This window comes from Ambystoma mexicanum, chromosome 2q, assembly GCF_040938575.1.
Source record: "Ambystoma mexicanum isolate Mex_15411 chromosome 2q, UKY_AmexF1_1, whole genome shotgun sequence".
NCBI lineage: Eukaryota > Metazoa > Chordata > Amphibia > Caudata > Ambystomatidae > Ambystoma > Ambystoma mexicanum.
Window position 1 is genome coordinate 1,258,974,516 of NC_090924.1, and position 26,341 is coordinate 1,259,000,856.

Sequence of the window (26,341 nt, forward strand, 5' to 3'; positions counted from 1 at the left end):
TTTCGGCTGTACTTAGAACCATAACGTCCCTTAAACAAACTTTTTTTAATATCATGCAAACAATATACAAACATGGCGTGCAAAAACCAACTTCTCACAGATGGCTTTACACAGAATGTTGCAAAGTAAGAATTTATGCTCGTTCACAGTGAAGGTCAGCTGCTTCCATTTTTTTCTCGGGCCCCGGAGAGACTCACGAAGCAGACTATAAGTTTGTATTGTGTTTTGACCTTGACAGACAGAGATTGTGATGAAAGACTTCTCTTGAAGGAGTGTTGCTAAAACGTAAGAGAAGATAAGGATGAAATTTATGAAACGAAACCACTTTTATATATTATATCACTATGCGAAAGATCGTTGGCACACGCAGAGTCGTATTTTGGGACTGCACCACTCATAGACAATGGAAATTGCAATTGTACTGTAAGTAACCCTTTAGATTATTTTATACCAAATATAACTACAATAGCGTAGCATTAAAGACCGTTCAAGTTGAACTTGTTAGTTGAAAGTGGCATAATGTTTTCTACCGCGCACTATCACCGCCGAATTGATCCCCTGTTGTTTAGAGGGCTCTGAAAAAGGCAGACGACACAGGGTGGGTTAATATAAATAATTTAACCGGTCTATAGGCGGTCAATCGCTCTACTTGCTGTGCCACTTCACTGTAGCCTGTCAAGTGGCACAGCGAGTACAACGCTCACTTTGACATCCGTACACAGCTTGCTAACGCAAGTTCGAATCCCGGCAAGGCCAAACTCAGCCTTTCATCCTTCCGTGGTCGATAAATGAGCACCACACACCGTGGTTAATAATAAGCACCGGTTAGATACCTCAAGGTTCTTAGCGGTATATGAATGGGAAAATATTATTATTTTATTATTAACATACTCCGTTGCACTATCTTCGATAGCAAATAGTTTCACGCCCTAATAAATAAAATGATGATTTTTAATGAAGATCGGCTGGTGAGACTAATTTATGTTTTTTAAAACAGGTATGTGGCCCCATTTTGCCTATGTCACGATTTACAGACTCCAGCGGATGGGGTCTTCAACTGCCAGGTGCAGGTCCAAATATGCAACTTCATGACCCTCACCATTTTATGGGAAAATCGCCAAGGGCTAATATGCCCTGATGCAGTACTAGCGGCTACAAACAACATACCAACCAATATGGTGGTCTAATGGCTTGTTTTTGGAGCAACCTTCCGATTATCAGAGCGACCATTTACTGCTTTTATCATAAACCAACAGCCTATCTACCACAAAGGAACAATGTGTGGCTCCAAATAATCGCTGAATATTCACTAAACATTTCATGTGAAATAAATGTACTTTACCAAATGTACAATCCTGCTGTTTACTTTTAAACCACAGTTTGATATTCCGAATTGTGGCGCACTGAGTTGTAAGCTGATCTAACACCCTCTGTACCGCAAAGGAACATCGCGTGCCTCAACATGAACTTTTGCAGATCGACAACAAAGACAAATGCAAATTGCTGAATATTCTCTAAACATTTGCAGGGTAATTCATAGAAAATCGCACAAAAGTGGCGCACGCGCCAGCCGCGTGCGCTAAAATCGATTTCCGCGCACAGCGTATTCATGGATTTTTGCATCCAAAACCAGCCGTGGTGCAGCGTGGCGCAGCGACCCTGCAGCAGCGCCAGTTACGCCCCCAAGAACGCCCTCGCGCAAGGAAAAGCCTTCAAAATCCCCAAATAATCGCAAAGGGCTGCGCTAACCCTGGACCAGTTCACAGGGCTGGCAAACAGCAAACGCCAAGCGGGGAACGTGTATTTCAGTGGTTCGCGGGAAGTTCCACACGCGATTATCCTGTGTACGTGTGCATCAGGGGTGTGTGGGAAGTAACACACGCAAAAGCAGCAGGGTACGTGTATTTCAGGGGTGCGCGGGAAGTATCACACGCAAAAGCAGCAGGGTACGTGTATCTGAGGGGTGCGTGGGAAGTATCACACGCGATTCCATCAGGGTACGTGTATTCCAGGGGTGCGCGGGAAGTATCACACGCAAAAACAGCAGGGTATGTGTAGTCCAGGGGTGCACGGGAAGTATCACACGCAAAATCAGCAGGGTACGTGTATTTCAGGGGTGTGCGGGAAGTAACACACGCAATTCCATCAGGGTACGTGTATTCCAGGGGTGCGCGGGAAGTATCACACGCAAAAGCAGCAAGGTACGTGTATTTCAGGGGTGCGCAGGAAGTATCACACGCGATTCCATCAGGGTACGTGTATTACAGGGGTGCGCGGGGAGCACCACACATGAATTGCATGTGTGGGTCCTCCCAGGTGTTCCCTCTAAACCCTCCACGGCCCCTGCAGGTGGCCCACACCACAGGGGCCTACCCTGCACATGTCCTGCAGGCACCCCATCCACCATGGCCATTCCCCCCAGCAAACCCACATGTCACCTTGCACTACTGCCCACCAACGCATGTCCCCCTGCACCCCCAGCCACCAGGGGCAGCCTCCACCAGGGGCAGCCTCCACCAGGCCCCCACCCATGTCTCCCATCACCCCCACCCTCCAGCCACCAGGGGCAGTCTCCACCAGGCCCCCACTCATTTCTCCCATCACCCCCACCCCCCAGCAGTGCAGAGGCAGCCTCCACCAGGCCCCCCACTCATGTCCCCTATCACCCCCACCCCCAGCCACCAGGGGCAGCCTCCACCAGGCCCCCACTCATGTCCCCTATCACCCCCACCCACCAGCAGTGCAGGGGCAGCCTCCACCAGGCCCCCAACTCATGTCTCCCACCACCCCCACCCCCAGCCACCAGGGGCAGCTTCCACCAGGCCCCCACTCATGTCCCCTATCGCCCCCACCCCCCAGCAGTGCAGGGGCAGCCTCCACCAGGCCCCCACTCATGTCTCCCTGCACCCCCACCCCCCAGCCACCAGGGGCAGCCTCCACCAGGCCCCCACCCATGTCTACCACCACCCCCACCCCCCAACAGTGCAGGGGCAGCCTCCTCCAGGCCCCGACTCATGTCCCCTATCACCCCCACCCCCCAGCAGTGCAGGGGCAGCCTCCACCAGGCCCCCACTCATGTCCACTATCACCCGCACCCCCAGCAGTGCAGGGGCAGCCTCCACCAGGCCCCCACTCATGTCCCCTATCACCCCCACCCCCACCCCCCAGCCACCAGGGGCAGCCTCCACCAGGCCCCCACTCATGTCCCCACCACCCCCACCCCCCACCCACCAGGGGCAGCCTCTACCAGGCCCCCACTCATGTCTCCCACCACCTCCACCCCCCACCCACCAGGGGCAGACTCCACCAGGCCCCCACTCATGTCCCCCTGCACCCCCACCCCCAGCATCCAGGGGCACCTTCCACCAGGCCCCCACTCATGTCTACCACCACCCCCACCCCCAGCCACAAGGGGCAGCCTCCGCCAGCCCCCCACTCATGTCCCCCTGCACCCCCACCCCCCAGCAGTGCAGGGGCAGCCTCCACTAGGCCCCCACTCATGTCCCCCTGCACCCCCACCCCCCAGCATCCAGGGGCACCCTCGACCAGGCCCCCACACATGTCTACTACCACCCCCACCCCCCAGCATCCAGGGGCAACCTCCACCAGGCCCCCACTCATGTCTACCACCACCCCCACCCCCCAGCCACCAGCGGCAGCCTCCACCAGGCCCCCACTCATGTCTCCCCTCACCCCCACCCCCCAGCATCCAGGGGCACCCTCCACCAGGCCCCCACTCATGTCTACCACCACCCCCACCCCCCAGCATCCAGGGGCACCCTCCACCAGGCCCCCACACATGTCTACTACCACCCCCACCCCCCAGCAGTGCAGGGGCAGCCTCCACCAGGCCCCCACTCATGTCCCCTATCACCCCCACTCCCCAGCCACCAGGGGCAGCTTCCACCAGGCCCCCACTCATGTCTCCCATCACCCCCACCCCCCAGCATCCAGGGGCACCCTCCACCAGGCCCCCCTCATGTCTACCACCACCCCCACCCCCCAGCCACCAGGGGCAGCCTCTACCAGGCCCCCACTCATGTCCCCTATCACCTCCACCCCCCAGCAGTGCAGGGGCAGCCTCCACCAGGCCCCCACTCATGTCTCCCACCACCCCCACCCCCAGTCACCAGGGGCAGCCTCCACCAGGCCCCCACTCATGTCCCCTATCACCCTCACCCCCCAGCAGTGCAGGGGCAGCCTCCACCAGGCCCCCACTCATGTCTCCCTGCACCCGCATCCCCCAGCCACCAGGGGCAGCCTCCACCAGGCCACCACCCATGTCTACCACCACCCCCACCCCCCAGCCACCAGGGGCAGCCTCCACCAGGCCCCCACTCATGTCCCCCATCACCCTCACCCCTCAGCAGTGCAGGGGCAGCCTCCATCAGGCCCCCACTCATGTCTCCCACCACCCCCACCCCCCAGCAGTGCAGGGGCAGCCTCCACCAGGCCCCCACTCATGTCCCCTATCACCCCCACCCCCCAGCAGTGCAGGGGCAGCCTCCATCACGCCCCCACTCATGTCTCCCACCACCCCCACCCCCCAGCCACCAGGGGCAGCCTCCACCAGGCCCCCACTCATGTCCCCTATCGCCCCCACCCCCCAGCAGTGCAAGGGCAGCCTCCACCAGGCCCCCACTCATGTCCCGTATCACCCCCACCCCCAGCCACCAGGGGCAGCCTCCACCAGGCCCGACTCATGTCCCCTATCACCCCCACCCCCCAGCAGTGCAGGGGCAGACTCCACCAGGCCCCCACTCATGTCTCCCACCACCCCCACCCCCCAGCATCCAGGGGCACCCTCCACCAGGCCCCCACACATGTCTACTACCACCCCCACCCCCCAGCAGTGCAGGGGCAGCCTCCACCAGGCCCCCACTCATGTCCCCTATCACCCCAACCCCCCAGCCACCAGGGGCAGCCTCCACCAGGCCCCCACTCATGTCTCCCATCACCCCCACCCCCCAGCATCCAGGGGCACCCTCCACCAGGCCCCCACTCATGTCTACCACCACCCCCACCCCCCAGCCACCAGGAGCAGCCTCTACCAGGCCCCCACTCATGTCCCCTATCACCCCCACCCCCCAGCAGTGCAGGGGCAGCCTCCACCAGGCCCCCACTCATGTCCCCCATCACCCCCACCCCTCAGCAGTGCAGGGGCAGCCTCCATCAGGCCCCCACTCATGTCTCCCACCACCCCCACCCCCCAGCAGTGCAGGGGCAGCCTCCACCAGGCCCCCACTCATGTCCCCTATCACCCCCACCCCCCAGCAGTGCAGGGGCAGCCTCCATCAGGCCCCCACTCATGTCTCCCACCACCCCCACCCCCCAGCCACCAGGGGCAGCCTCCACCAGGCCCCCACTCATGTCCCCTATCGCCCCCACCCCCCAGCAGTGCAAGGGCAGCCTCCACCAGGCCCCCACTCATGTCCCCTATCACCCCCACCCCCAGCCACCAGGGGCAGCCTCCACCAGGCCCCGACTCATGTCCCCTATCACCCCCACCCCCCAGCAGTGCAGGGGCAGACTCCACCAGGCCCCCACTCATGTCTCCCACCACCCCCACCCCCCAGCATCCAGGGGCACCCTCCACCAGGCCCCCACTCATGTCCCCTATCACCCCCACCCACCAGCAGTGCAGGGGCAGCCTCCACCAGGCCCCCAACTCATGTCTCCCACCACCCCCACCCCCCAGCCCCCAGCCACCAGGGGCAGCCTCCACCAGGCCCCCACTCATGTCCCCTATCACCCCCACCCCCCAGCCACCAGGGGCAGCCTCCACCAGACCCCCACCCATGTCTACCGCCACCCCCACCCCCCAGCAGTGCAGGGGCAGCCTCCTCCAGGCCCCGACTCATGTCCCCTATCACCCGCACCCCCCAGCAGTGCAGGGGCAGCCTCCACCAGGCCCTCACTCATGTCCCCTATCACCCCCACCCCCCCAGCCACCAGGGGCAGCCTCCACCAGGCCCCCACTCATGTCCCCTATCACCCCCACCCCCCAGCCACCAGGAGCATTCTCCACCAGGCCCCCACTCATGTCCCCACCACCCCACCCCCCACCCACCAGGGGCAGCCTCTACCAGGCCCCCACTCATGTCTCCCACCACCCCCACCCCCCGCCCACTAGGGGCAGCCTCCACCAGGCCCCGACTCATGTCCCCTATCACCCCCACCCCCCAGCAGTGCAGGGGCAGACTCCACCAGGCCCCCACTCATGTCTCCCACCACCCCCACCCCCAGCCACAAGGGGCAGCCTCCGCCAGCCCCCCACTCATGTCCCCCTGCACCCCCACCCCACAGCAGTGCAGGGGCAGCCTCCACTAGGCCCCCACTCATGTCCCCCTGCACCCACACCCCCCACCATCCAGGGGCACCCTCGACCAGGCCCCCACACATGTCTACTACCACCCCCACCCCCCAGCATCCAGGGGCAACCTCCACCAGGCCCCCACTCATGTCTACCACCACCCCCACCCCCCAGCCACCAGCGGCAGCCTCCGGCAGCCTCCACCAGGCCCCCACTCATGTCTCCCCTCACCCCCACCCCCCAGCATCCAGGGGTACCCTCCACCAGGCCCCCACTCATGTCTACCACCACCCCCACCCCCCAGCATCCAGGGGCACCCTCCACCAGGCCCCCACACATGTCTACTACCACCCCCACCCCCCAGGAGTGCAGGGGCAGCCTCCACCAGGCCCCCACTCATGTCCCCTATCACCCCCACCTCCCAGCCACCAGGGGCAGCCTCCACCAGGCCCCCACTCATGTCTCCCATCACCCCCACCCCCCCAGCATCCAGGGGCACCCTCCACCAGGCCCCCACTCATGTCTACCACCACCCCCACCCCCCAGCCACCAGGGGCAGCCTCTACCAGGCCCCCACTCATGTCCCCTATCACCCCCACCCCCCAGCAGTGCAGGGGCAGCCTCCACCAGGCCCCCACTCATGTCTCCCACCACCCCCACCCCCAGTCACCAGGGGCAGCCTCCACCAGGCCCCCACTCATGTCCCCTATCACCCTCACCCCCCAGCAGTGCAGGGGCAGCCTCCACCAGGCCCCCACTCATGTCTCCCTGCACCCGCATCCCCCAGCCACCAGGGGCAGCCTCCACCAGGCCACCACCCATGTCTACCACCACCCCCACCCCCCAGCCACCAGGGGCAGCCTCCACCAGGCCCCCACTCATGTCCCCCATCACCCCCACCCCTCAGCAGTGCAGGGGCAGCCTCCATCAGGCCCCCACTCATGTCTCCCACCACCCCCACCCCCCAGCAGTGCAGGGGCAGCCTCCACCAGGCCCCCACTCATGTCCCCTATCACCCCCACCCCCCAGCCACCAGGGGCAGCGTCCACCAGGCCCCCACTCATGTCTCCCATCACCCCCACCCCCCCAGCATCCAGGGGCACCCTCCACCAGGCCCCCACTCATGTCTACCACCACCCCCACCCCCCAGCCACCAGGGGCAGCCTCTACCAGGCCCCCACTCATGTCCCCTATCACCCCCACCCCCCAGCAGTGCAGGGGCAGCCTCCACCAGGCCCCCACTCATGTCTCCCACCACCCCCACCCCCAGTCACCAGGGGCAGCCTCCACCAGGCCCCCACTCATGTCCCCTATCACCCTCACCCCCCAGCAGTGCAGGGGCAGCCTCCACCAGGCCCCCACTCATGTCTCCCTGCACCCGCATCCCCCAGCCACCAGGGGCAGCCTCCACCAGGCCACCACCCATGTCTACCACCACCCCCACCCCCCAGCCACCAGGGGCAGCCTCCACCAGGCCCCCACTCATGTCCCCCATCACCCCCACCCCTCAGCAGTGCAGGGGCAGCCTCCATCAGGCCCCCACTCATGTCTCCCACCACCCCCACCCCCCAGCAGTGCAGGGGCAGCCTCCACCAGGCCCCCACTCATGTCCCCTATCACCCCCACCCCCCAGCAGTGCAGGGGAAGCCTCCATCAGGCCCCCACTCATGTCTCCCACCACCCCCACCCCCCCAGCCACCAGGGGCAGCCTCCACCAGGCCCCCACTCATGTCCCCTATCGCCCCCACCCCCCAGCAGTGCAAGGGCAGCCTCCACCAGGCCCCCACTCATATCCCCTATCACCCCCACCCCCAGCCACCAGGGGCAGCCTCCACCAGGCCCCGACTCATGTCCCCTATCACCCCCACCCTCCAGCAGTGCAGGGGCAGACTCCACCAGGCCCCCACTCATGTCTCCCACCACCCCCACCCCCCAGCATCCAGGGGCACCCTCCACCAGGCCCCCACTCATGTCTACCACCACCCCCACCCCCCAGCCACCAGCGGCAGCCTCCACCAGGCCCCCACTCATGTCTCCCCTCACCCTCACCCCCCAGCATCCAGGGGCACCCTCCACCAGGCCCCCACTCATGTCTACCACCACCCCCACCCCCCAGCATCCAGGGGCACCCTCCACCAGGCCCCCACACATGTCTACTACCACCCCCACACCCCAGCAGCGCTGGGGCAGCCTCCACCAGGCCCCCACTCATGTCCCCTATCACCCCCACCCCCCAGCCACCAGGGGCAGCCTCCACCAGGCCCCCACTCATGTCTCCCACCACCCCACCCCCCAGCATCCAGGGGCGCCCTCCACCAGGACCCCACTCATGTCCCCTATCGCCCCCACCCCCCAGCAGTGCAAGGGCAGCCTCCACCAGGCCCCCACTCATGTCCCGTATCACCCCCACCCCCAGCCACCAGGGGCAGCCTCCACCAGGCCCGACTCATGTCCCCTATCACCCCCACCCCCCAGCAGTGCAGGGGCAGACTCCACCAGGCCCCCACTCATGTCTCCCACCACCCCCACCCCCCAGCATCCAGGGGCACCCTCCACCAGGCCCCCACACATGTCTACTACCACCCCCACCCCCCAGCAGTGCAGGGGCAGCCTCCACCAGGCCCCCACTCATGTCCCCTATCACCCCAACCCCCCAGCCACCAGGGGCAGCCTCCACCAGGCCCCCACTCATGTCTCCCATCACCCCCACCCCCCAGCATCCAGGGGCACCCTCCACCAGGCCCCCACTCATGTCTACCACCACCCCCACCCCCCAGCCACCAGGTGCAGCCTCTACCAGGCCCCCACTCATGTCCCCCATCACCCCCACCCCTCAGCAGTGCAGGGGCAGCCTCCATCAGGCCCCCACTCATGTCTCCCACCACCCCCACCCCCCAGCAGTGCAGGGGCAGCCTCCACCAGGCCCCCACTCATGTCCCCTATCACCCCCACCCCCCAGCAGTGCAGGGGCAGCCTCCATCAGGCCCCCACTCATGTCTCCCACCACCCCCACCCCCCAGCCACCAGGGGCAGCCTCCACCAGGCCCCCACTCATGTCCCCTATCGCCCCCACCCCCCAGCAGTGCAAGGGCAGCCTCCACCAGGCCCCCACTCATGTCCCCTATCACCCCCACCCCCAGCCACCAGGGGCAGCCTCCACCAGGCCCCGACTCATGTCCCCTATCACCCCCACCCCCCAGCAGTGCAGGGGCAGACTCCACCAGGCCCCCACTCATGTCTCCCACCACCCCCACCCCCCAGCATCCAGGGGCACCCTCCACCAGGCCCCCACTCATGTCCCCTATCACCCCCACCCACCAGCAGTGCAGGGGCAGCCTCCACCAGGCCCCCAACTCATGTCTCCCACCACCCCCACCCCCCAGCCACCAGGGGCAGCCTCCACCAGGCCCCCACTCATGTCCCCTATCACCCCCACCCCCCAGCCACCAGGGGCAGCCTCCACCAGACCCCCACCCATGTCTACCGCCACCCCCACCCCCCAGCAGTGCAGGGGCAGCCTCCTCCAGGCCCCGACTCATGTCCCCTATCACCCGCACCCCCCAGCAGTGCAGGGGCAGCCTCCACCAGGCCCTCACTCATGTCCCCTATCACCCCCACCCCCCCAGCCACCAGGGGCAGCCTCCACCAGGCCCCCACTCATGTCCCCTATCACCCCCACCCCCCAGCCACCAGGAGCATTCTCCACCAGGCCCCCACTCATGTCCCCACCACCCCACCCCCCACCCACCAGGGGCAGCCTCTACCAGGCCCCCACTCATGTCTCCCACCACCCCCACCCCCCGCCCACCAGGGGCAGCCTCCACCAGGCCCCGACTCATGTCCCCTATCACCCCCACCCCCCAGCAGTGCAGGGGCAGACTCCACCAGGCCCCCACTCATGTCTCCCACCACCCCCACCCCCAGCCACAAGGGGCAGCCTCCGCCAGCCCCCCACTCATGTCCCCCTGCACCCCCACCCCACAGCAGTGCAGGGGCAGCCTCCACTAGGCCCCCACTCATGTCCCCCTGCACCCACACCCCCCACCATCCAGGGGCACCCTCGACCAGGCCCCCACACATGTCTACTACCACCCCCACCCCCCAGCATCCAGGGGCAACCTCCACCAGGCCCCCACTCATGTCTACCACCACCCCCACCCCCCAGCCACCAGCGGCAGCCTCCGGCAGCCTCCACCAGGCCCCCACTCATGTCTCCCCTCACCCCCACCCCCCAGCATCCAGGGGTACCCTCCACCAGGCCCCCACTCATGTCTACCACCACCCCCACCCCCCAGCATACAGGGGCACCCTCCACCAGGCCCCCACACATGTCTACTACCACCCCCACCCCCCAGGAGTGCAGGGGCAGCCTCCACCAGGCCCCCACTCATGTCCCCTATCACCCCCACCTCCCAGCCACCAGGGGCAGCCTCCACCAGGCCCCCACTCATGTCTCCCATCACCCCCACCCCCCCAGCATCCAGGGGCACCCTCCACCAGGCCCCCACTCATGTCTACCACCACCCCCACCCCCCAGCCACCAGGGGCAGCCTCTACCAGGCCCCCACTCATGTCCCCTATCACCCCCACCCCCCAGCAGTGCAGGGGCAGCCTCCACCAGGCCCCCACTCATGTCTCCCACCACCCCCACTCCCAGTCACCAGGGGCAGCCTCCACCAGGCCCCCACTCATGTCCCCTATCACCCTCACCCCCCAGCAGTGCAGGGGCAGCCTCCACCAGGCCCCCACTCATGTCTCCCTGCACCCGCATCCAGCAGCCACCAGGGGCAGCCTCCACCAGGCCACCACCCATGTCTACCACCACCCCCACCCCCCAGCCACCAGGGACAGCCTCCACCAGGCCCCCACTCATGTCCCCCATCACCCCCACCCCTCAGCAGTGCAGGGGCAGCCTCCATCAGGCCCCCACTCATGTCTCCCACCACCCCCACCCCCCAGCAGTGCAGGGGCAGCCTCCACCAGGCCCCCACTCATGTCCCCTATCACCCCCACCCCCCAGCCACCAGGGGCAGCGTCCACCAGGCCCCCACTCATGTCTCCCATCACCCCCACCCCCCCAGCATCCAGGGGCACCCTCCACCAGGCCCCCACTCATGTCTACCACCACCCCCACCCCCCAGCCACCAGGGGCAGCCTCTACCAGGCCCCCACTCATGTCCCCTATCACCCCGACCCCCCAGCAGTGCAGGGGCAGCCTCCACCAGGCCCCCACTCATGTCTCCCACCACCCCCACCCCCAGTCACCAGGGGCAGCCTCCACCAGGCCCCCACTCATGTCCCCTATCACCCTCACCCCCCAGCAGTGCAGGGGCAGCCTCCACCAGGCCCCCACTCATGTCTCCCTGCACCCGCATCCCCCAGCCACCAGGGGCAGCCTCCACCAGGCCACCACCCATGTCTACCACCACCCCCACCCCCCAGCCACCAGGGGCAGCCTCCACCAGGCCCCCACTCATGTCCCCCATCACCCCCACCCCTCAGCAGTGCAGGGGCAGCCTCCATCAGGCCCCCACTCATGTCTCCCACCACCCCCACCCCCCAGCAGTGCAGGGGCAGCCTCCACCAGGCCCCCACTCATGTCCCCTATCACCCCCACCCCCCAGCAGTGCAGGGGAAGCCTCCATCAGGCCCCCACTCATGTCTCCCACCACCCCCACCCCCCCAGCCACCAGGGGCAGCCTCCACCAGGCCCCCACTCATGTCCCCTATCGCCCCCACCCCCCAGCAGTGCAAGGGCAGCCTCCACCAGGCCCCCACTCATATCCCCTATCACCCCCACCCCCAGCCACCAGGGGCAGCCTCCACCAGGCCCCGACTCATGTCCCCTATCACCCCCACCCTCCAGCAGTGCAGGGGCAGACTCCACCAGGCCCCCACTCATGTCTCCCACCACCCCCACCCCCCAGCATCCAGGGGCACCCTCCACCAGGCCCCCACTCATGTCTACCACCACCCCCACCCCCCAGCCACCAGCGGCAGCCTCCACCAGGCCCCCACTCATGTCTCCCCTCACCCTCACCCCCCAGCATCCAGGGACACCCTCCACCAGGCCCCCACTCATGTCTACCACCACCCCCACCCCCCAGCATCCAGGGGCACACTCCACCAGGCCCCCACATATGTCTACTACCACCTCCACCCCCCAGCAGCGCTGGGGCAGCCTCCACCAGGCCCCCACTCATGTCCCCTATCACCCCCACCCCCCAGCCACCAGGGGCAGCCTCCACCAGGCCCCCACTCATGTCTCCCATCACCCCACCCCCCAGCATCCAGGGGCGCCCTCCACCAGGACCCCACTCATGTCTACCACCACCCCCCAGCCACCAGGGGCAGCCTCTACCAGGCCCCCACTCATGTCCCCTATCACCCCCACCCCCCAGCAGTGCAGGGGCAGCCTCCACCAGGCCCCCACTCATGTCTCCCACCACCCCCACCCCCCAGTCACCAGGGGCAGCTTCCACCAGGCCCCCACTCATGTCCCCTATCACCCTCACCCCCCAGCAGTGCAGGGGCAGCCTCCACCAGGCTCCCACTCATGTCTCCCTGCACCCGCATCCCCCAGCCACCAGGGGCAGCCTCCACCAGGCCACCACCCATGTCTACCACCACCCCCACCCCCCGGCCACCCGGGGCAGCCTCCACCAGGCCCCCACTCATGTCCCCCATCACCCCCACCCCTCAGCAGTGCAGGGGCAGCCTCCATCAGGCCCCCATTCATGTCTCCCACCACCCCCACCCCCCAGCAGTGCAGGGGCAGCCTCCACCAGGCCCCCACTCATGTCCCCTATCACCCCCACCCCCAGCAGTGCAGGGGCAGCCTCCATCAGGCCCCCACTCATGTCTCCCACCATCCCCACCCCCCAGCCACCAGGGGCAGCCTCCACCAGGCCCCCACTCATGTCTCCCACCACCCCCACCCGCCAGCAGTGCAAGGGCAGCCTCCACCATTCCCCCACTCATGTCCCCTATCACCCCCACCCCCAGCCACCAGGGCAGCCTCCACCAGGCCCCCACTCATGTCCCCTATCACCCTCACCCCCCAGCCACCAGGGGCAGCCTCCACCAGGCCCCCACTCATGTCCCCTATCACCCCCCCCCCAGCAGTGCAGGGGCAGCCTCCACCAGGCCCCCACTCATGTCTCCCTGCACCCCCACCCCCCAGCCACCAGGGGCAGCCTCCACCAGGCCCCCACCCATGTCTACCACCACCCCCACCCCCAGCAGTGCAGGGGCAGCCTCCACCAGGCCCCCACTCATGTCCCATATCACCCCCACCCCCCAGCAGTGCAGGGGCAGCCTCCACCAGGCCCCCACTCATGTCCCCTATCACCCCCACCCCCCAGCAGTGCAGAGGCAGCCTCCACCAGGCCCCCACTCATGTCCCCTATCACCCCCACCCCCCAGCCACCAGGGGCAGCCTCCACCAGGCCCCCACTCATGTCTCCCACCACCCCACCCCCCACCCACCAGGGGCAGCCTCTACCAGGCCCCCACTCATGTCTCCCACCATCCCCACCCCCCACCCACCACCCACCAGGGGCTGCCTCCACCAGGCCCCCACTCATGTCCCCTATCACCCCCAACCCCCAGCCACCAGGGGCAGCCTCCACCAGGCCCCCACTCATGTCCCCTATCAACCCCACCCCCCCAGCCACCAGGGGCAGCCTCCACCAGGCCCCCACTCATGTCTCCCACCTCCCCACCCCCCACCCAACAGGGGCTGCCTCCACCAGGCCCCCACTCATGTCTCCCACCACCCCCACCACCCAGCCACCAGGGGCAGCCTCCACCAGGCCCTCACTCATGTCCCCTATCACCCCCACCCCCCAGCAGTGCAGGGGCAGCCTCCACCAGGCCCCCACTCATGTCTCCCACCACCCCCACCCCCCAGCAGTGCAGGGGCAGCCTCCACCAGGCCCCCACTCATGTCCCCTATAACCCCCACCCCCAGCAGTGCAGGGGCAGCCTCCATCAGGCTCCCACTCATGTCTCCCACCACTACCACCCCCCAGCCACCAGGGGCAGCCTCCACCAGGCCCCCACTCATGTCCCCTATCACCCCCACCCCCCAGCAGTGCAGGGGCAGCCTCCATCAGGCCCCCACCTATGTCTCCCACCACCCCCACCCCCCAGCCACCAGGGGCAGCCTCCATCAGGCCCCCACTCATGTCCCCTATCACCCCCACCCCCCAGCAGTGCAGGGGCAGCCTCCACCAGGCCCCCACTCATGTACCCTATCACCCCCACCCCCCAGCATCCAGGGGCACCCTCCACCAGGCCCTCACTCATGTCTACCACCACCCCCAGCCCCCAGCAGTGCAGGGGCACCCTCCACCAGGCCCCCACTCATGTCTACCACCACCCCCACCCCCCAGCAGTGCAGGGGCATTCTCCACCAGGCCCCCACTCATGTCCCCCTGCACCCCCACCCCCCAGCAGTGCAGGGGCAGCCTCCACCAGGCCCCCACTCATGTCCCCCTGCACCCCCACCCCCCAGCATCCAGGGGCACCCTCCACCATGCCCCCACACATGTCTACTACCACCCCCACCCCCCAGCATCCAGGGGCACCCTCCACCAGGCCCCCACTCATGTCTACCACCACCCCACCCCCCAGCATCCAGGGGCACCCTCCACCATGCCCCCACACATGTCTACTACCACCCCCACCCCCAGTAGTGCAGGGGCAGCCTCCACCAGGCCACCACTTATGTCCCCCTGCACCCCCACCCCCCAGCATCCAGGGGCACCCTCCACCAGGCACCCACCCATGCCTACCACCACCCCCACCCCCCAGGGGCAGCCTCCACCAGCCCCCACTCATGTCCCCCTGCACCCCCACCCCGCAGCATCCAGGGGCACCCTCCACCAGGCCCCCACACATGTCTACTACCACCCCCACCCCCCAGCATCCAGGGGCACCCTCCACCAGGCACCCACCCATGCCTACCACCACCCCCACCCCCCAGGGGCAGCCTCCACCAGCCCCCACTTATGTCCCCCTGCACCCCCACCCCCCAGCATCCAGGGGCACCCTCCACCAGGCACCCACCCATGCCTACCACCACCCCCACCCCCCAGGGGCAGCCTCCACCAGCCCCCACTCATGTCCCCCATCACCCCCACCCCCCAGCATCCAGGGGCACCCTCCACCAGGCCCCCACTCATGTCTACCACCACCCCCACCCCCAGCATCCAGGTGCACCCTCCACCAGGCCCCACACATGTCTACTACCACCCCCACCCCTCCAGCATCCAGGGGCACCCTCCACCAGGCCCCCACTCATGTCTCCCATCACCCCCACCCCCCAGCATCCAGGGGCACCCTCCACCAGGCCCCCACTCATGTCTACCACCACCCCCACCCCCCAGCATCCAGGGGCACCCTCCACCAGGCCCCCACACATGTCTACTACCACCCCCACCCCCCAGCAGTGCAGGGGCAGCCTCCACCAGGCCCCACTCATGTCCAACTCATGTCTCCCACCACCCCCACCCCCCAGGGGCACCCTCCACCAGGCCCCCACTCATGTCTCCCACCACCCCCACCCCCCCAGCAGTGCAGGGGCAGCCTTCACCAGGCCCCCACTCATGTCCCCCTGCACCCCCACCCCCAAGCATCCAGGGGCACCCTCCACCAGGCCCCTACGCATGTCTACCACCACCCCCACCCCGCAGCAGTGCAGGGGCAGCCTCCACCAGGCCCCCACTCATGTCTACAATCACCCCCACCCCCCAGCCACCAGGGGCACCCTCCACCAGGCCCCCACTCATGTCCCCCTGCACCCCCACCCCCCCCAGCAGTGCAGGGGCAGCCTCCACCAGGCCCCCACTCATGTCCCCCTGCACCCCCACCCCCAGCATCCAGGGGCACCCTCCACCAGGCCCCCACTCATGTTTACCACCACCCCCACCCCCCAGCCACCAGGGGCAGCCTCCACCAGCCCCCCACTCATGTCCCCCTGCACCCCCACCCCCAGCAGTGCAGGGGCAGCCTCCACCAGGCCCCCACTCATGTCCCCCTGCACCCCCTCCCCCCAGTCTCCAGGGGCACCCTCCACCAGGCCCCCACACATGTCTACTACCACCCCACCCCCCAGCATCCAGGGGCACCCTCCACCAGGCCCCCACTCATGTCTACCACCACCCCCACCCCCCAGCAGTGCAGGGGCACCCTCCACCAGGCCCCCACTCATGTCTACAATCACCCCCACCCCCCCAGCATCCAGGGGCACCCTCCACCAGGCCCCCACTCATGTTTACCACCACCCCCACCCCCCAGCCACCAGAGGCAGCCTCCACCAGACCCCCACCCATGTCTACCGCCACCCCCACCCCCCAGCAGTGCAGGGGCAGCCTCCTCCAGGCCCCGACTCATGTCCCCTATCACCCGCACCCCCCAGCAGTGCAGGGGCAGCCTCCACCAGGCCCTCACTCATGTCCCCTATCACCCCCACCCCCCCAGCCACCAGGGGCAGCCTCCACCAGGCCCCCACTCATGTCCCCTATCACCCCCACCCCCCAGCCACCAGGAGCATTCTCCACCAGGCCCCCACTCATGTCCCCACCACCCCACCCCCCACCCACCAGGGGCAGCCTCTACCAGGCCCCCACTCATGTCTCCCACCACCCCCACCCCCCGCCCACCAGGGGCAGCCTCCACCAGGCCCCGACTCATGTCCCCTATCACCCCCACCCCCCAGCAGTGCAGGGGCAGACTCCACCAGGCCCCCACTCATGTCTCCCACCACCCCTACCCCCAGCCACAAGGGGCAGCCTCCGCCAGCCCCCCACTCATGTCCCCCTGCACCCCCACCCCACAGCAGTGCAGGGGCAGCCTCCACTAGGCCCCCACTCATGTCCCCCTGCACCCACACCCCCCACCATCCAGGGGCACCCTCGACCAGGCCCCCACACATGTCTACTACCACCCCCACCCCCCAGCATCCAGGGGCAACCTCCACCAGGCCCCCACTCATGTCTACCACCACCCCCACCCCCCAGCCACCAGCGGCAGCCTCCGGCAGCCTCCACCAGGCCCCCACTCATGTCTCCCCTCACCCCCACCCCCCAGCATCCAGGGGTACCCTCCACCAGGCCCCCACTCATGTCTACCACCACCCCCACCCCCCAGCATCCAGGGGCACCCTCCACCAGGCCCCCACACATGTCTACTACCACCCCCACCCCCCAGGAGTGCAGGGGCAGCCTCCACCAGGCCCCCACTCATGTCCCCTATCACCCCCACCTCCCAGCCACCAGGGGCAGCCTCCACCAGGCCCCCACTCATGTCTCCCATCACCCCCACCCCCCCAGCATCCAGGGGCACCCTCCACCAGGCCCCCACTCATGTCTACCACCACCCCCACCCCCCAGCCACCAGGGGCAGCCTCTACCAGGCCCCCACTCATGTCCCCTATCACCCCCACCCCCCAGCAGTGCAGGGGCAGCCTCCACCAGGCCCCCACTCATGTCTCCCACCACCCCCACCCCCAGTCACCAGGGGCAGCCTCCACCAGGCCCCCACTCATGTCCCCTATCACCCTCACCCCCCAGCAGTGCAGGGGCAGCCTCCACCAGGCCCCCACTCATGTCTCCCTGCACCCGCATCCCCCAGCCACCAGGGGCAGCCTCCACCAGGCCACCACCCATGTCTACCACCACCCCCACCCCCCAGCCACCAGGGGCAGCCTCCACCAGGCCCCCACTCATGTCCCCCATCACCCCCACCCCTCAGCAGTGCAGGGGCAGCCTCCATCAGGCCCCCACTCATGTCTCCCACCACCCCCACCCCCCAGCAGTGCAGGGGCAGCCTCCACCAGGCCCCCACTCATGTCCCCTATCACCCCCACCCCCCAGCCACCAGGGGCAGCGTCCACCAGGCCCCCACTCATGTCTCCCATCACCCCCACCCCCCCAGCATCCAGGGGCACCCTCCACCAGGCCCCCACTCATGTCTACCACCACCCCCACCCCCCAGCCACCAGGGGCAGCCTCTACCAGGCCCCCACTCATGTCCCCTATCACCCCCACCCCCCAGCAGTGCAGGGGCAGCCTCCACCAGGCCCCCACTCATGTCTCCCACCACCCCCACCCCCAGTCACCAGGGGCAGCCTCCACCAGGCCCCCACTCATGTCCCCTATCACCCTCACCCCCCAGCAGTGCAGGGGCAGCCTCCACCAGGCCCCCACTCATGTCTCCCTGCACCCGCATCCCCCAGCCACCAGGGGCAGCCTCCACCAGGCCACCACCCATGTCTACCACCACCCCCACCCCCCAGCCACCAGGGGCAGCCTCCACCAGGCCCCCACTCATGTCCCCCATCACCCCCACCCCTCAGCAGTGCAGGGGCAGCCTCCATCAGGCCCCCACTCATGTCTCCCACCACCCCCACCCCCCAGCAGTGCAGGGGCAGCCTCCACCAGGCCCCCACTCATGTCCCCTATCACCCCCACCCCCCAGCAGTGCAGGGGAAGCCTCCATCAGGCCCCCACTCATGTCTCCCACCACCCCCACCCCCCCAGCCACCAGGGGCAGCCTCCACCAGGCCCCCACTCATGTCCCCTATCGCCCCCACCCCCCAGCAGTGCAAGGGCAGCCTCCACCAGGCCCCCACTCATATCCCCTATCACCCCCACCCCCAGCCACCAGGGGCAGCCTCCACCAGGCCCCGACTCATGTCCCCTATCACCCCCACCCTCCAGCAGTGCAGGGGCAGACTCCACCAGGCCCCCACTCATGTCTCCCACCACCCCCACCCCCCAGCATCCAGGGGCACCCTCCACCAGGCCCCCACTCATGTCTACCACCACCCCCACCCCCCAGCCACCAGCGGCAGCCTCCACCAGGCCCCCACTCATGTCTCCCCTCACCCTCACCCCCCAGCATCCAGGGGCACCCTCCACCAGGCCCCCACTCATGTCTACCACCACCCCCACCCCCCAGCATCCAGGGGCACCCTCCACCAGGCCCCCACACATGTCTACTACCACCCCCACACCCCAGCAGCGCTGGGGCAGCCTCCACCAGGCCCCCACTCATGTCCCCTATCACCCCCACCCCCCAGCCACCAGGGGCAGCCTCCACCAGGCCCCCACTCATGTCTCCCATCACCCCACCCCCCAGCATCCAGGGGCGCCCTCCACCAGGACCCCACTCATGTCCCCTATCGCCCCCACCCCCCAGCAGTGCAAGGGCAGCCTCCACCAGGCCCCCACTCATGTCCCGTATCACCCCCACCCCCAGCCACCAGGGGCAGCCTCCACCAGGCCCGACTCATGTCCCCTATCACCCCCACCCCCCAGCAGTGCAGGGGCAGACTCCACCAGGCCCCCACTCATGTCTCCCACCACCCCCACCCCCCAGCATCCAGGGGCACCCTCCACCAGGCCCCCACACATGTCTACTACCACCCCCACCCCCCAGCAGTGCAGGGGCAGCCTCCACCAGGCCCCCACTCATGTCCCCTATCACCCCAACCCCCCAGCCACCAGGGGTAGCCTCCACCAGGCCCCCACTCATGTCTCCCATCACCCCCACCCCCCAGCATCCAGGGGCACCCTCCACCAGGCCCCCACTCATGTCTACCACCACCCCCACCCCCCAGCCACCAGGTGCAGCCTCTACCAGGCCCCCACTCATGTCCCCCATCACCCCCACCCCTCAGCAGTGCAGGGGCAGCCTCCATCAGGCCCCCACTCATGTCTCCCACCACCCCCACCCCCCGCCCACCAGGGGCAGCCTCCACCAGGCCCCGACTCATGTCCCCTATCACCCCCACCCCCCAGCAGTGCAGGGGCAGACTCCACCAGGCCCCCACTCATGTCTCCCACCACCCCCACCCCCAGCCACAAGGGGCAGCCTCCGCCAGCCCCCCACTCATGTCCCCCTGCACCCCCACCCCACAGCAGTGCAGGGGCAGCCTCCACTAGGCCCCCACTCATGTCCCCCTGCACCCACACCCCCCACCATCCAGGGGCACCCTCGACCAGGCCCCCACACATGTCTACTACCACCCCCACCCCCCAGCATCCAGGGGCAACCTCCACCAGGCCCCCACTCATGTCTACCACCACCCCCACCCCCCAGCCACCAGCGGCAGCCTCCGGCAGCCTCCACCAGGCCCCCACTCATGTCTCCCCTCACCCCCACCCCCCAGCATCCAGGGGTACCCTCCACCAGGCCCCCACTCATGTCTACCACCACCCCCACCCCCCAGCATACAGGGGCACCCTCCACCAGGCCCCCACACATGTCTACTACCACCCCCACCCCCCAGGAGTGCAGGGGCAGCCTCCACCAGGCCCCCACTCATGTCCCCTATCACCCCCACCTCCCAGCCACCAGGGGCAGCCTCCACCAGGCCCCCACTCATGTCTCCCATCACCCCCACCCCCCCAGCATCCAGGGGCACCCTCCACCAGGCCCCCACTCATGTCTACCACCACCCCCACCCCCCAGCCACCAGGGGCAGCCTCTACCAGGCCCCCACTCATGTCCCCTATCACCCCCACCCCCCAGCAGTGCAGGGGCAGCCTCCACCAGGCCCCCACTCATGTCTCCCACCACCCCCACTCCCAGTCACCAGGGGCAGCCTCCACCAGGCCCCCACTCATGTCCCCTATCACCCTCACCCCCCAGCAGTGCAGGGGCAGCCTCCACCAGGCCCCCACTCATGTCTCCCTGCACCCGCATCCAGCAGCCACCAGGGGCAGCCTCCACCAGGCCACCACCCATGTCTACCACCACCCCCACCCCCCAGCCACCAGGGACAGCCTCCACCAGGCCCCCACTCATGTCCCCCATCACCCCCACCCCTCAGCAGTGCAGGGGCAGCCTCCATCAGGCCCCCACTCATGTCTCCCACCACCCCCACCCCCCAGCAGTGCAGGGGCAGCCTCCACCAGGCCCCCACTCATGTCCCCTATCACCCCCACCCCCCAGCCACCAGGGGCAGCGTCCACCAGGCCCCCACTCATGTCTCCCATCACCCCCACCCCCCCAGCATCCAGGGGCACCCTCCACCAGGCCCCCACTCATGTCTACCACCACCCCCACCCCCCAGCCACCAGGGGCAGCCTCTACCAGGCCCCCACTCATGTCCCCTATCACCCCGACCCCCCAGCAGTGCAGGGGCAGCCTCCACCAGGCCCCCACTCATGTCTCCCACCACCCCCACCCCCAGTCACCAGGGGCAGCCTCCACCAGGCCCCCACTCATGTCCCCTATCACCCTCACCCCCCAGCAGTGCAGGGGCAGCCTCCACCAGGCCCCCACTCATGTCTCCCTGCACCCGCATCCCCCAGCCACCAGGGGCAGCCTCCACCAGGCCACCACCCATGTCTACCACCACCCCCACCCCCCAGCCACCAGGGGCAGCCTCCACCAGGCCCCCACTCATGTCCCCCATCACCCCCACCCCTCAGCAGTGCAGGGGCAGCCTCCATCAGGCCCCCACTCATGTCTCCCACCACCCCCACCCCCCAGCAGTGCAGGGGCAGCCTCCACCAGGCCCCCACTCATGTCCCCTATCACCCCCACCCCCCAGCAGTGCAGGGGAAGCCTCCATCAGGCCCCCACTCATGTCTCCCACCACCCCCACCCCCCCAGCCACCAGGGGCAGCCTCCACCAGGCCCCCACTCATGTCCCCTATCGCCCCCACCCCCCAGCAGTGCAAGGGCAGCCTCCACCAGGCCCCCACTCATATCCCCTATCACCCCCACCCCCAGCCACCAGGGGCAGCCTCCACCAGGCCCCGACTCATGTCCCCTATCACCCCCACCCTCCAGCAGTGCAGGGGCAGACTCCACCAGGCCCCCACTCATGTCTCCCACCACCCCCACCCCCCAGCATCCAGGGGCACCCTCCACCAGGCCCCCACTCATGTCTACCACCACCCCCACCCCCCAGCCACCAGCGGCAGCCTCCACCAGGCCCCCACTCATGTCTCCCCTCACCCTCACCCCCCAGCATCCAGGGGCACCCTCCACCAGGCCCCCACTCATGTCTACCACCACCCCCACCCCCCAGCATCCAGGGGCACACTCCACCAGGCCCCCACATATGTCTACTACCACCCCCACCCCCCAGCAGCGCTGGGGCAGCCTCCACCAGGCCCCCACTCATGTCCCCTATCACCCCCACCCCCCAGCCACCAGGGGCAGCCTCCACCAGGCCCCCACTCATGTCTCCCATCACCCCACCCCCCAGCATCCAGGGGCGCCCTCCACCAGGACCCCACTCATGTCTACCACCACCCCCCAGCCACCAGGGGCAGCCTCTACCAGGCCCCCACTCATGTCCCCTATCACCCCCACCCCCCAGCAGTGCAGGGGCAGCCTCCACCAGGCCCCCACTCATGTCTCCCACCACCCCCACCCCCCAGTCACCAGGGGCAGCTTCCACCAGGCCCCCACTCATGTCCCCTATCACCCTCACCCCCCAGCAGTGCAGGGGCAGCCTCCACCAGGCTCCCACTCATGTCTCCCTGCACCCGCATCCCCCAGCCACCAGGGGCAGCCTCCACCAGGCCACCACCCATGTCTACCACCACCCCCACCCCCCGGCCACCCGGGGCAGCCTCCACCAGGCCCCCACTCATGTCCCCCATCACCCCCACCCCTCAGCAGTGCAGGGGCAGCCTCCATCAGGCCCCCATTCATGTCTCCCACCACCCCCACCCCCCAGCAGTGCAGGGGCAGCCTCCACCAGGCCCCCACTCATGTCCCCTATCACCCCCACCCCCAGCAGTGCAGGGGCAGCCTCCATCAGGCCCCCACTCATGTCTCCCACCATCCCCACCCCCCAGCCACCAGGGGCAGCCTCCACCAGGCCCCCACTCATGTCTCCCACCACCCCCACCCGCCAGCAGTGCAAGGGCAGCCTCCACCATTCCCCCACTCATGTCCCCTATCACCCCCACCCCCAGCCACCAGGGCAGCCTCCACCAGGCCCCCACTCATGTCCCCTATCACCCTCACCCCCCAGCCACCAGGGGCAGCCTCCACCAGGCCCCCACTCATGTCCCCTATCACCCCCCCCCAGCAGTGCAGGGGCAGCCTCCACCAGGCCCCCACTCATGTCTCCCTGCACCCCCACCCCCCAGCCACCAGGGGCAGCCTCCACCAGGCCCCCACCCATGTCTACCACCACCCCCACCCCCAGCAGTGCAGGGGCAGCCTCCACCAGGCCCCCACTCATGTCCCATATCACCCCCACCCCCCAGCAGTGCAGGGGCAGCCTCCACCAGGCCCCCACTCATGTCCCCTATCACCCCCACCCCCCAGCAGTGCAGAGGCAGCCTCCACCAGGCCCCCACTCATGTCCCCTATCACCCCCACCCCCCAGCCACCAGGGGCAGCCTCCACCAGGCCCCCACTCATGTCTCCCACCACCCCACCCCCCACCCACCAGGGGCAGCCTCTACCAGGCCCCCACTCATGTCTCCCACCATCCCCACCCCCCACCCACCACCCACCAGGGGCTGCCTCCACCAGGCCCCCACTCATGTCCCCTATCACCCCCAACCCCCAGCCACCAGGGGCAGCCTCCACCAGGCCCCCACTCATGTCCCCTATCAACCCCACCCCCCCAGCCACCAGGGGCAGCCTCCACCAGGCCCCCACTCATGTCTCCCACCTCCCCACCCCCCACCCAACAGGGGCTGCCTCCACCAGGCCCCCACTCATGTCTCCCACCACCCCCACCACCCAGCCACCAGGGGCAGCCTCCACCAGGCCCTCACTCATGTCCCCTATCACCCCCACCCCCCAGCAGTGCAGGGGCAGCCTCCACCAGGCCCCCACTCATGTCTCCCACCACCCCCACCCCCCAGCAGTGCAGGGGCAGCCTCCACCAGGCCCCCACTCATGTCCCCTATAACCCCCACCCCCAGCAGTGCAGGGGCAGCCTCCATCAGGCTCCCACTCATGTCTCCCACCACTACCACCCCCCAGCCACCAGGGGCAGCCTCCACCAGGCCCCCACTCATGTCCCCTATCACCCCCACCCCCCAGCAGTGCAGGGGCAGCCTCCATCAGGCCCCCACCTATGTCTCCCACCACCCCCACCCCCCAGCCACCAGGGGCAGCCTCCATCAGGCCCCCACTCATGTCCCCTATCACCCCCACCCCCCAGCAGTGCAGGGGCAGCCTCCACCAGGCCCCCACTCATGTACCCTATCACCCCCACCCCCCAGCATCCAGGGGCACCCTCCACCAGGCCCTCACTCATGTCTACCACCACCCCCAGCCCCCAGCAGTGCAGGGGCACCCTCCACCAGGCCCCCACTCATGTCTACCACCACCCCCACCCCCCAGCAGTGCAGGGGCATTCTCCACCAGGCCCCCACTCATGTCCCCCTGCACCCCCACCCCCCAGCAGTGCAGGGGCAGCCTCCACCAGGCCCCCACTCATGTCCCCCTGCACCCCCACCCCCCAGCATCCAGGGGCACCCTCCACCATGCCCCCACACATGTCTACTACCACCCCCACCCCCCAGCATCCAGGGGCACCCTCCACCAGGCCCCCACTCATGTCTACCACCACCCCACCCCCCAGCATCCAGGGGCACCCTCCACCATGCCCCCACACATGTCTACTACCACCCCCACCCCCAGTAGTGCAGGGGCAGCCTCCACCAGGCCACCACTTATGTCCCCCTGCACCCCCACCCCCCAGCATCCAGGGGCACCCTCCACCAGGCACCCACCCATGCCTACCACCACCCCCACCCCCCAGGGGCAGCCTCCACCAGCCCCCACTCATGTCCCCCTGCACCCCCACCCCGCAGCATCCAGGGGCACCCTCCACCAGGCCCCCACACATGTCTACTACCACCCCCACCCCCCAGCATCCAGGGGCACCCTCCACCAGGCACCCACCCATGCCTACCACCACCCCCACCCCCCAGGGGCAGCCTCCACCAGCCCCCACTTATGTCCCCCTGCACCCCCACCCCCCAGCATCCAGGGGCACCCTCCACCAGGCACCCACCCATGCCTACCACCACCCCCACCCCCCAGGGGCAGCCTCCACCAGCCCCCACTCATGTCCCCCATCACCCCCACCCCCCAGCATCCAGGGGCACCCTCCACCAGGCCCCCACTCATGTCTACCACCACCCCCACCCCCAGCATCCAGGTGCACCCTCCACCAGGCCCCACACATGTCTACTACCACCCCCACCCCTCCAGCATCCAGGGGCACCCTCCACCAGGCCCCCACTCATGTCTCCCATCACCCCCACCCCCCAGCATCCAGGGGCACCCTCCACCAGGCCCCCACTCATGTCTACCACCACCCCCACCCCCCAGCATCCAGGGGCACCCTCCACCAGGCCCCCACACATGTCTACTACCACCCCCACCCCCCAGCAGTGCAGGGGCAGCCTCCACCAGGCCCCACTCATGTCCAACTCATGTCTCCCACCACCCCCACCCCCCAGGGGCACCCTCCACCAGGCCCCCACTCATGTCTCCCACCACCCCCACCCCCCCAGCAGTGCAGGGGCAGCCTTCACCAGGCCCCCACTCATGTCCCCCTGCACCCCCACCCCCAAGCATCCAGGGGCACCCTCCACCAGGCCCCTACGCATGTCTACCACCACCCCCACCCCGCAGCAGTGCAGGGGCAGCCTCCACCAGGCCCCCACTCATGTCTACAATCACCCCCACCCCCCAGCCACCAGGGGCACCCTCCACCAGGCCCCCACTCATGTCCCCCTGCACCCCCACCCCCCCCAGCAGTGCAGGGGCAGCCTCCACCAGGCCCCCACTCATGTCCCCCTGCACCCCCACCCCCAGCATCCAGGGGCACCCTCCACCAGGCCCCCACTCATGTTTACCACCACCCCCACCCCCCAGCCACCAGGGGCAGCCTCCACCAGCCCCCCACTCATGTCCCCCTGCACCCCCACCCCCAGCAGTGCAGGGGCAGCCTCCACCAGGCCCCCACTCATGTCCCCCTGCACCCCCTCCCCCCAGTCTCCAGGGGCACCCTCCACCAGG